Source organism: Ictidomys tridecemlineatus, chromosome 9 (assembly GCF_052094955.1).
Source record: "Ictidomys tridecemlineatus isolate mIctTri1 chromosome 9, mIctTri1.hap1, whole genome shotgun sequence".
Taxonomy (NCBI): Eukaryota; Metazoa; Chordata; class Mammalia; order Rodentia; family Sciuridae; genus Ictidomys; species Ictidomys tridecemlineatus.
The window spans coordinates 128,974,666-128,986,555 of record NC_135485.1 but is presented as its reverse complement, the minus strand read 5'-3'; the positions used below and the strand labels follow the sequence as shown (position 1 = coordinate 128,986,555).

Genomic DNA, 11,890 nt, shown 5'->3' with positions numbered 1-11,890 from the left:
AAATATTTCTATCATAATTAAAAAAAACACACACACACAATGTAAAGTTTGCCATCACAAAGATTTCCAAGAATGTAGTTGAGAAGTGTTATGTATATTCATTTGCATTATCGTGCAGTCAATCTCCAGAACATTCGCATCTTGTAAAACTGAAGCTCCACTCCTAGGAATATAAAATGCTGCATTTGCTATGGAAAACATACAATAGCTTGTCACAAAAAATAGAATTAGCTTTAAACAACAGCGCTCCATTTTCTGTCTTCTGTCAGTTCCTTCAACTACCATTCTCCTTTCTGATTTTACCAAATTTGCTACTCTAAGTACCTTACCTAGTAGAGTCACTCAGAATTTATCTTTCTGCTCCTGACTTCTTTCACTTAGCATACTGTCCTCATTCACATGGTAGCATTTGTTAGAATTTTATTCCTCTTCAAGGCTGAATAATATTCCATTGTAATTATACCCAACATTTTGTTTATTTATTCACCTGTTCATGGACATTTGGGTTGCTTCCACCTCTAGTCTATTGTGAATGATGCTGCTATGTATATGAGTATACCAATATGCTGAGGGCCATTACCAAGTAGGAATGATGCATCGAAATTTCCTTGCCAAGCGTACCCCATCCTGCTTAGAGGACATTTGATGGGACATTGCATGCATGCTTTAATGAGGTGACCTTGCTCAAGGACCTAGGCAGATCCGGGTTTAGAGCTGATCAGGTTTGAGGAAGTAACCTGCTCCTTGAGTTTAAGGCGTTGCCAGTTTAAGATAATGGGTTTTAGGGAAGTTAGAGATTGAAGATTATTGCTGGGATTAGGGTGTTCCTGCTGCTTGTTCCCGTTGAGTTCTCGTGAGATTAAAATGGGATTTGGAGAGAGCCTCGTGGAGTAGGTGAAGTGTGCGGAGATGGGAGAACGTGTTTGCCCCTGGACCTGTGTGGAGGTGGTGTGAGAGCGGGAATAAAGAATTGCTGTTTGAACCTACAAAGCTGTGAGTGCCTCGTGATTCTGGTGCCAAGCCGAGACATTGGCCTTGGCACCAATATCTCTTTGAGAGGTGGCTATAAATTACTTTGGATATATACTCAGAAGCAGAATTACCGAATCATATGACAATTCTATTTTTATGAGAAATTACCGTTTGCTTCCATTGCAGTTGCATTATTTTCTGTTGCCACCGATGATGTGCAAGGGCTTCGTTTTCTCCACAGCCTTACCAATATTGATATTTTCTGTTTTTGTTTTTGTTTTTTGATAGTGGCCATCCTGATGGGTGGATATCTCATTGTAGTTCTAATTTGCATTTTCCTAACGATTAGTGACGTCGAACATTCTTTGGTTATTTATACATCCTGTTTGGAGAAATGTCTGTCCAAGTCCCTTGCACATTTGTGGGTGTGTTACTTCTTCTGTTGCTGAGCCGTGGGAACTCTGCATATTTTAGATAGTAACTCTTCCCAGGTGTACAATTTGCAAATATTTTCTCCCATTCCATAGGTGGCCTTTGCATTCTGTGGATTCTGTCAAATATTAGATTTGAAAAGAATTACAATAGGGAATCTCGAGGCCTCAGATTTGGAATTTACTGAACATTATAGAAAAAAAGGTCAATTCCTTATACAAACCAATCCTTATCTGAATTTCCTAAAACCTATGAAGCACTGAATTTGGGAGACGTAGGTGTTGGAAATATTCAACTTACATAAAGCACAGTGCCTTTTCCCCCAGAAAGAGCACAATTTTTCTCGATTAAAAAGAAGTGGTATGTAAAAGATGTAAGATAAACAGGCAGGTTCAGATCTTGAGGCAGATGGACACCTACAATAATGGCAGGAATGCAGAACAAACCGCACTGATACTGCCATCTAAAAATCAGGAATCTAGTCTGGAAACTAAGTCAAGAAGAGGGGACCCTAATCAACTTACACAGAATCCTGAGAAATGGGGCCAGGAGAACAGCAGCAATGTAAATTGCTTCAAGATGTAAATTTGTTCAAGTAATTCACACTTACAAAATCACAACAGAGTAAACCAAGAATATTTAGCATATACTCCCATTTAGACTGTTGGGAGAAGAAGACACTTTTGAATGGCGATTCTATGGCTGTAAAAGAATTGATGGTGCCTGGCATGGAGGCACACACTTATAATTCCAGCAGGATCACAAGCTGGAAGCCAGAGACAGCAACGTAGGAAGGCCCACTAACCCAGTGAGACCCCGTCTCTAACTTCAATGTAAAAAAGGGCTGGGGATGTGACTCAGTTGGTAAAGCATGGGTTTAATCCCTGGTACCCCACCACCAAACAAACAGACAAAACAAAAAAAGAATTGTTGGTAGCAAAATACAGAAAAAAGAAACGACAAAATATCCAGGTTTAAAAATGTGAACACATAAAACAAAGCTTTATTTAAAAATCCCAAACTAAGAGCACAGGGAATTCGACCCTTCAGCTCTCAATTGCCAGGCCTAGCTCACGCCTATTGGCACGGGTTTCTGCCCAGAATATTCTGTGCTTCCAGCTGGAGAGTTGGTCTGGAACCTCAGGTGACCCTGGCTACACAACTAGAAAATAGAAAGTTCAGAATAGGCTTTACCCCATTGCCACATTTGAGTCTTACCTAAGTCAATCAGCAGGTGCCAGAGCAGATAGGAACATCGGGTATTGATTCTGGAAAGTCATCCCAGAAAACTGACCAAGGCCAGAGGGAATTCACCACCGCAGACGTGGGTGAGTGTGGAAAGCTGCAACCGGCCAGGGGATGGCTGACTGTCTGGCCAGCGAACTGAGTCAGGGAGAGGGAGCTTCCAAACTGGCAGAACCGGATCTGAGCATCTGGTGGACAGTAAAATCAATGGCTCCTGAACAAGTCGAAGCTGACTTAAATCTCTATGGGTCTGCTCACTCATAAAAAGCTGCCTTAAGAAAAAAAAAATGGAGGACCTACTACAGGCTGTACTCTGTGTGAGACAGAAGAAAGTTTAGGGCGCCCAATTTCCCACTGTGAAGCACTTCTAGAAACACATGTGAAAATAGATCACCATACAGCTGACCGTAACTTCCTGTAGGAATGAGAGTGTAATTTGGAGTTGTCTTCCCGATCCAGGGCAAAACTCAGGGACCAAACTTCTAAAACTTTAAAATAATAAGAGTATGCTGAGTCCTTATAAAATGCACTTCACATATTGATTATATAGAAGACAGACTATAAACTATCTATAAAATACACAAGAACTACTGTTCTGTCATGTCAAAAGTTTTCTATATTTCACAAAATGTGCTGCTCTACTATACAACACCATTACTTGCTTTTACTGAGAGTTTACTAAATACTGCCACACTAAGAGATTTACCTGCATTATTTCATTTGATTCCCTCAACAAAACTATGAGGAAGTGGAGGCTTAAAATAGTAACATCACTCATCTAAGAATAATTGTTTAATAAGTGACTAAACTATGATTTAAACCCAAGGCATTTAACTCTAGAGCTTTTTCTAAAAAATTAATTTGTTTTAATTTGTTATGCATGACAATAGAATGCATTTAAGCACTTTGGTACACCATATGTAAATGGAGCATTTCTCACTTTTTGATTGTACATGTAGAATCACATGGGTATGCAGTCATTTATGTGCATAAAGTAATAATGTTTGTTTCATTTTACAATCCTTCCTATTTCCATATCTCCTCCCTTCCCTTCACTCCTCTCTACCTAAAGTAAATTTATCCCCATTGTGAATTCGCATCTGCATAACAGAGAAAACATTTGGCTTTTGGTTTTATGGGATTGGTTTATTTTAGCATGATATTGTCCAAAACTCCACTCATTTACCAGCAAATGCCATAATTTCATTCTTCTTTAAAGCTGAGTAATATTCCATTGAATACATATATCCCACATTTTTTTTTATCCATTCATCTTTTGAAGAGCACCTATGTTGGTTCCATAGTTTAGTATTGTGATTTGAGCTGCTATGAGCTGTTTCTCTTAATGCTGTGCTATACTAAACTGAAACAAAGTAAAATTTAAGAATTTCCTGATGGGCTGGGGTTGTGGCTCAGCGGTAGAGCGCTCACCTAGCACATGCAAGGCCCTGGGTTCGATCCTCAGCACCGCATAAAAATAAATAAGTGAAGAATTTCCTGTATTCATGGAATTTGAGAGTGGAAGACCCATCAGATAGCTTTCAGCTTTGTTCCTTTTTGTTCTAGATAATGATCAAGATCAAGAGTAATGAAATTATTTACAAGGTGTGTGTATGTGTGTGTGTGTGTGTGTGTGTGTGTGACAAAACAGCATTCTATTCATTTCTAAATCTATATTCTTTCCACTTCATCAGATTCACTCAAAACAGTTTCTTCTCGCTTTACTCACACAATCACAAGACATTTATATGGTTTCCATTACAGAATGAACACCCAAGTTTCCTAAAAGGGACAATTATCCTGGTCAGTTCCTCAATCTGTTGGCTGTTACCTTAAACTGTCGAGGTTGAAAACGACATTTACTGTCCCACAGCTTTTGTGGATAAGAATTCAGGAGTGGCTTGTCTGGATTGCCTGGCTCAGGGTCCCTCAAACACTGGAAGTCAGGCGGTTGGTGGTGACCACAGGCATCTGAAGGGGTTAGAGATCTACTTCTAAGATGGCGCTTCACAGGCCTGTTGGCAGGAGACCTCAGCTCCTCACCCCCTAAGCCTTTCCATTGGCTGTTTGGCTGTGATGTAACCAGAGGAGGGTGGGAATTGGTTCAACTTCTTGAAAGGGAAGGAGTATCAAAGAATCTGTGGCCAGATTTTGCAACAATGTCTACTTTTGAGGGGGAGGGGAGGGTACTGGGAATTGAACCAAGGGAGACTTAACCTCTGAGTCACATCCCCAGTCCTTTTTTTTTTTTTTTTTTAAGACAGAGTCTCACTAACTTGCTTAGTACCTTGCCAATTTGCTGAGGCTGACCTCCAACTTGCAATCCTCCTGCCTCAGCCTCCTGAGCTTCCAGGATTACAGGTGTGTGCCACCGTGCCTGGCAACAACATCTACCTTCCTCCCCTTCCTTCTCTTTTTAAGGCTCTTGTTTTGTCTCGTGTCCCTCCTTTTCTGGTGTAAGAGGTAAATCTTTGTTGGTCTGAATCAGTCATGGCAATCACATTCCTCTTAAGTGACTGGTTTATCAAAAGACATATGGCGTGGTCTTGGAAAGAATATATCCAGGGAGGCAGAGAAGGTGTCTTCCACCTTGGGGCCTTTTCATGCCTTGATGGGACATCTGGAACTGCCGCAGCCATCATGCAACCACGAGAGAGCTGATCTGAGATCAAAAGTCATGTGTCCCCAGGAGGGCAGAGATGACATCTAGGCGGGAACCTAGACCTGGACGGTGTTGTTAAGGCACTGCATGAACCAACCCTGGGGAATATTCTCAACCTCTGCACCTCGTATTACGTGGGATAATATTTGTTCTTTGTTGAAGTGCCTCTTCTGTTACTTTCAATCAAAGGCTACTACATGATATCGTATGTAAAATTTAATTTCTTCTCAAAAATGTGGAGTTAGTATTTTCCTTGGCACGGTCCCAGGCCAGAGCTGCGTTGCATTTAACAGTTCAGAAGCTAGAGCGAACGACGGTATGCAAGGATAAAAAAGAAAAAATGCTGTTGAACTAGTACCCATTCCTCCAGACATTTTCCAATTATTATCTATGACTTTCCAATCATCTTTGAAAACCATGAGTTCGGGGTGAAGAAGAGGAAGAAAAGGATAAAAGCTTCATCTCCTTATATTCCTTCGCTTCCTCCAAAACGATCACCTAAACTACCCTCTCCTTGCCTGTCTCCTTGAGCCAGCTAAGTCTTACCTCCTTTCCAAGGTTTTCAAGTCACGTCTTGTTCAAGAAATTCGAGAGCACACTGCAGTCCACTTCACTTTGATCTATAATTCCTCTGCTGTCATAGCAACACATTTGCTAACCACCTGGAGACGTCTGTCTCTCTTGGGTTATGTATTCCATACTGTTTTTTTTTTTTTTTTAATTTCTTGCCTTCCCTAGTACATTCTGAACTCCTATGAGGTCAGAGACTCCATATGGTGTCTACCTGCCTATGGTGGATGTTTACAACTTGGTCCTGATGTCCTGATTCAAAAGGTAAGTGGAAATGTGGTGATAGAAGAGAGGAAAACCTAGGAATGCATGTGATCTTGATTTGATCTATCTTAGAATTTATAGTGTAATAATGGTCTGGGTGCGGTGTGAATTAAATACCTTAGGATTCCGAACAACATCATGCTGTTTCTCCATTGTATCCATACCTGGATATGAGAAAAGGAAGGAGGGAGAGCCGAGTTGATTGACGGATGTAGATTTGCTGATGTTCTCCGGGTTTCCACGGTATTTTTGGAGTATTTCTTAACTCTTATTCATGTCGAGCTTCGCTTGAATGTGTTTCAGTCTGGCCTCTGCAAGCAGCTGTTCTAACTACTGCTCCCCAGGGCTCAAAATAACAATAAAAACAGTTGGTGCCAATGTTATTGGTCCAGAAATTTTTCAGGTTCCAAATGGACCTGATGAATGCCCATTGTAGACTTCTGCTGGGACAATACCCTCTGCAGGGACTTCTTCCAGCCTAGTAGAGTGCCTGCCTTGCATGTGTGAGGCACTGGGTTCGATCCTCAGCACCACATAAAAATAAATAAAGATATTATGGCCATCTACAATTAAAAATTTTAAAAAGTGCCCTTTATCCTCCAGGCCTCTGCTAAATGCTGCACGGATACCTCACCTAGAGTAACATGTATTCAGTAATGTAAATTCCATGTTTGCAGTCACTTTTTTTCCAAAGGCCAAAAAGGAACTGTGTCTCAATAGAAATAGGCTTAGTGCATCTGGAATCCCTTTCTAAAATTATTCCCTCACCACCGAGATTTTCAACTTAAGCCCTCAGATAAACAGAATGCAGGAAGATGCTTACAGTTCAATCAGGTGTTGTAGGGTTCTGGCTCTTTATAATCAAAGAAAAAGAAAACCAGATTACTTAATTAAATTATAGGATCATAGTTGGTTTTTTTTTTTTTTCCTTTTCTGGACAACTTCTAGTAATGATGCATCCAAAAACTAAATCTGTTCTTCATCCTCTCATTATCCTTCTTGTTTTTCTTACCATGTACTTATTTTTTTCTCTTAAGACAGCCTTTTAAACAAATGGTGCTGGGACAACTGGTTCTCCATATGTAGAAGAATGAAACTAGACCCTTATCTCTCTCCCTGCACAAAAATCAATTCGAAATGGATCAAAGACCTCAGAATTAGACTAGAACTATGCAACTCCTAGAAGAAAATGTAGGGTCAACTCGAGCTTTTAGGTGCAGGCAATGACTTTTTCAATAGGACACGTAAGCTCAGGAAATAGTGCCAAGGGTTAATAAATGGGACAGCATCAAATTCAAAAGCTTCTGCATAATAAAGGAAACAATTGGGAATGTGGAGAATCTATAGATGGGAGAAAATCTTCAGCAGCCACTCTTCTGATAGAGGATTAATATCTCAAATATATAAAGAGCTCAAAAAACTTTACACCCAAAACTCAAATAATCCAATTAATAAATGAGCAAATGAACTAAACAGATACTTCTCAAAAGAAGAAATACAAATGGCCAACAAAAATGGAAAAATGTTCAACATCATTAGCAATTAGGGAAATGCAAATCAAAACTGCACTGAGATTTCATCCTATACCAGTCAGAATGTTATATGTCGTCAAGAATGCAAATAACAATAAATGCTGGAGAGGATGTGGAGAAAAAGGAATGACTTTATATTGTTGGTGAGACTGTAAATTAGTACAACTACTATGAAAATCAGTATGGAGGCTCCTCAAAAGACTAGGAATGGAACCACCATATGACCCAGCTATACTAGTGAATGGTATTTACCCTGAAGAATTAAAGCCATCTTGCTAGTGATACATGAGTACCCATGTTTAGAGCAGCACAATTCACAACAGCCAAACAATGCAACCAGCTTAGGTGTCCATCAGTGGATGAATGGATAAAGAAAATGTGGCATATAGACACAAGGGAGTCTTATTCGCCATAAATAAAAATGAAAGCATGGCATTTTAAAGGAAAATGGATGGAAGAAGAGACCATCATGTTAAGCAAAATAAATCAAACTCAGAAAGTCAAGAGTCATATGTTTCCTCTCATATGTGGAAGCTAAAGAGGAAAAAAGAAAACAGAGATGGGGGTGGATCTCCTAAAAGAAAGATCAGTAGAGGAAAGGGACCAAAGGTGGGAGACTGCGAGGGAGGGGGGAAGTGCTGGGAGTGATGCTGGTCAAGTTCTATGGTCACATGGTGTGCACATACAGAAACGCAACAACAAATCCCATCAATAAATACTACGCTGATAAAAAATGGGGAAGAATACTTTCTCTGCCTCCCCCTTTTGTTGCTAGCATTATCAGCAGTATTACTCCTGACCCATGACCCCACTGGAAGAGACATCTGAACAAGTAACATGCCCCATATTTCAGCTTTTATATGTCAGTAAGGCTCTTGGTTGTGTTGGGAGTTGCCCAGGCTCTGAAGACTAACTTCCCCATTCCCCAGGGAAGAGCTGTCCAATGGTGAGCCCTACTGGCTCACATGATCCTTACCCACCAATCAGACTAGACCTGCTGGCTCACATGATCCTTACCCACCAATCAGACTAGCCCTGCTGGCTCACATGATCCTTACCCACCAATCAGAAAGCACCCCATGCCAACTGTCAAACCCTTCAACCATTAAACTGTCATAACTGTCAAACCACCCCGAGCTCTATAAATATGCAGAGCTGTTCCTCCATAAACGGGCATTTTCTCCGAGGACTACGAGCCTTGTTAGTTCTTTCAGGTTACCTGTTAGAGGACACGGCAGGCAGAGCATGTACATCTTTTGATGTTTCTGCAGAATGTCTCCTGTTATTTCCATAAACTCTCAACTTCTCCCCAAATGGCTTCCATGGTGACTGGGTGTTTGGGCCTCCTTCTCTCCCACACCCAGATCTTGGGTATAATGAGATTGGTCTGTCGGGGGTGGGGGGTATCCTCTAGCTCACAGTTAGAACAGTGTGAACCTTTCTGTCCCACAGCTTTAAATGACAAACCAAATAGCCCAACTCCACATGGGCTTTCCTTTGTGTCCATTTCTCTGTCCCCCTCCCCTGCAGGGGCCTGATTATGATCTGGACTGGCCCTCTACCTTTGTTTTGAGTGGTGGGACCATAAAGTCATATGTATACCTGATTCTAATTAAGAATTCAAAAACAACCACCATTTTTTTAAAGTAACAGTCATGCTTATTAACAATTAGCAGTGATCCTCAAGTCTTAAGTGTATATCAGAACACAGACTGTTGAGAAAGTGGTACCCAGGAATCTATGTTCTCAATAAGCAGTCCCAGATATTCACAACGAAAGAAATCTCAAAGACTGTGAAACACTGACAGGTGATATAGATAGATATAGATTTATAGATATAGATATAGAGATAGTATATTCTAAAGATAGAAAAACATGCTTATTTGAATAGCTGTTCATTTCACCAGAAGATTTCATTTCTCCAATAAACTATGTACCAACATCAAATCTTGTACTGGAAACAGTGCCATCAATAATACATAATTTCTTCCCTTAAGAACCTACAATCTACTAATTTATTTTAATTGATGATCTAATTTTTGAGAGCTCAGAAGAGATCTTAAAGAGCCCAAAAACCTAGCACTGCCAAATATTAGCTGTGTGACATGGAGCAAATTATTCCAACTTCTTTGAGCCTCAGTTTCCATATTAGGAAATGGGCATAAAAGTACTCCCCCCAAAAGTTGTTGTAAGGATCAAATGAGATAATGCAAATCAGGCATGTAGCACTTGTATTCATCAGTGTCTGGAACATAGTAAGTGCTCAGTAGATGTTAAATAAGGATGGAGATGGCTAATCAAAAGGATAATCATGGATATCATGATAGCAATAACAATAATCAACAAGAACCATCTCCTTTCTCTGAGGTTCACAAAGAGAAATACTTCCTTTCCCCTTTCTGGTTGTTTTGAGAATGCTTATTCCAGAAAGGATGGGACATGGTAGGAAAGGAACATGCTGGAAAATAGAGTGCATTTGAGCAAGGCGCTGGAATATGGGTGATAAAAATGGAAAGAGAAGATCTGAGCATGAAAGAGAGGTATCCTCTTTCAAAACAAAAGGAAAAAAAAGGAAGATGCAGTAGAGCATCTCAGGTGAGGCAATGGTATTTCCAGAGATAGGAACAGATTCTTACATGTGCTTATCAGTTGGAGCCATGCACAAAGAAAGACAGGTGGGCAAGTGGAATAAATGCATGGTTCAGATTTTATTTTTTAAAAAAATCTATATTCTTTCCTTCTGCCCTCTTTATTGTGTGTTAGCATCCAAATATCAAGAACATTCAGCTTTTTGTTTTGGGGGGACTGGCTTATTTCTCTTAGCATGATAGTCTCCAGATCCATCCATTTACTAGCAAAGGCCATAATCTTTTTTATGGCTGAGTAATATTCCATTGTTTATGTATACCACATTTTCTTTATCCATTCATCTGTTGAAGAGCACCTAGGTTGGTTCCATAGCTTTGCTATTGTGAATTGATCTGCCATAAAAATTGATGTGGCTGCATCACTGTTAGTATGCTGATTTTAAGTCCTTGGGTATATACCAAAGAGGGGAATAACTGGGTAAAATGGTGGTTCCATTCCAAGTTTTCTGAGGAGTCTCCATACTGCTTTCCAGAGTGGTTGCACCAATTTGCAGTACTCCCCCCCCAAGCAATGTACCCCATCCTCACCAACATTTACTGTTACTTGTATTCTTGATAAATGCCAGTTTGAGTGGAGTGAGAAGAAATCTCAGGGTATAGTTTTAATTTGCATTTCTCTAATTGCTAGAGATGTTGAATATTTTTTCATGTATTTGTTGACCACTCATATTTCTTCTTCTTGTGAAGTGCCTATTCAGTTCCTTTGCCCATTTATCAACTGGGTTATTTGTATTGCGGGGGGAGGGTGTTAAGTTTTTAGAGTTCATTGGGTTGGACAGGGGAAATGAGGGGAAGAGGGGTTGGGATTAAGGAAGATAGGAGAATGAATCGGACATAACTTTCCTGTGTTCATCTATGAATATATCACCAGTGAAACTCCACACCGTGTACAACCACAGAATGGAATCCTAATTAGGATAAGTCATACTCCAGGTGAGTATACTATGTCAAAATACACTCTACTGTCATGTATAGCTAAGAAGAACAAATTTTAAAAAGAAAAAATAAATTGGAAAAAACCCTAGAGAAGCCCAAAGAGAACAGAGGAGTCAGAAACAAGGACCGCAGAACCGTCTCCTTTCTCTGAGGTTCACATTTGAGCTTCTGATCTATCCTCTAGCAAACAGTAGCTAGAGCCCAACTCCTTGCCAAATAAATGGAAGACCTCATACTAAAGTCCTACTTACCTCAGTTCACCATGAGCAGCTTTCAACAAAACTCCATCTCTTATGTTTATGGAGACAAAAAATTGTCATTCTGCTGTATAGTCCTAGGCATGGAAGACCAAATAAATGAAATGTGTTTTTATTTCACGTAAATAGGAGTAAATATCCATATTTAGTCATTAGCTTAACTGCAATTGCATTATATCTGAACTGTCAAATAGACTTTGCATTTTTTCTTTTCTTCATTTCATTCATTTCTCAGCATTGAACACCACAAGTCGACTGATCCCAGGTGCGGTTTATCCTTCACAAGTCTTCTTCCATCTCTGTTCCCAGCTTCCTACTTTATTAATCCCTTTGAAATGTAACCACTTTATCTCCAGATTGAAGCAAAGTCCC

The 11,890-nt window shown here is 40.0% G+C and overlaps 1 long non-coding RNA gene across 1 annotated transcript; it reads right to left on the bottom strand.

Moving 5' to 3' along the window:
- Positions 1 to 251: 251 nt before the first annotated feature.
- Positions 252 to 2,809, bottom strand: LOC144366544 (uncharacterized). The gene is made up of 2 exons (XR_013425597.1): positions 2,623 to 2,809; positions 252 to 1,522 (listed from the first exon to the last, which is right to left on the bottom strand). It is a non-coding gene; the product is annotated as an uncharacterized LOC144366544 (long non-coding RNA).
- Between the last annotated feature and the right edge of the window lie 9,081 nt (positions 2,810 to 11,890).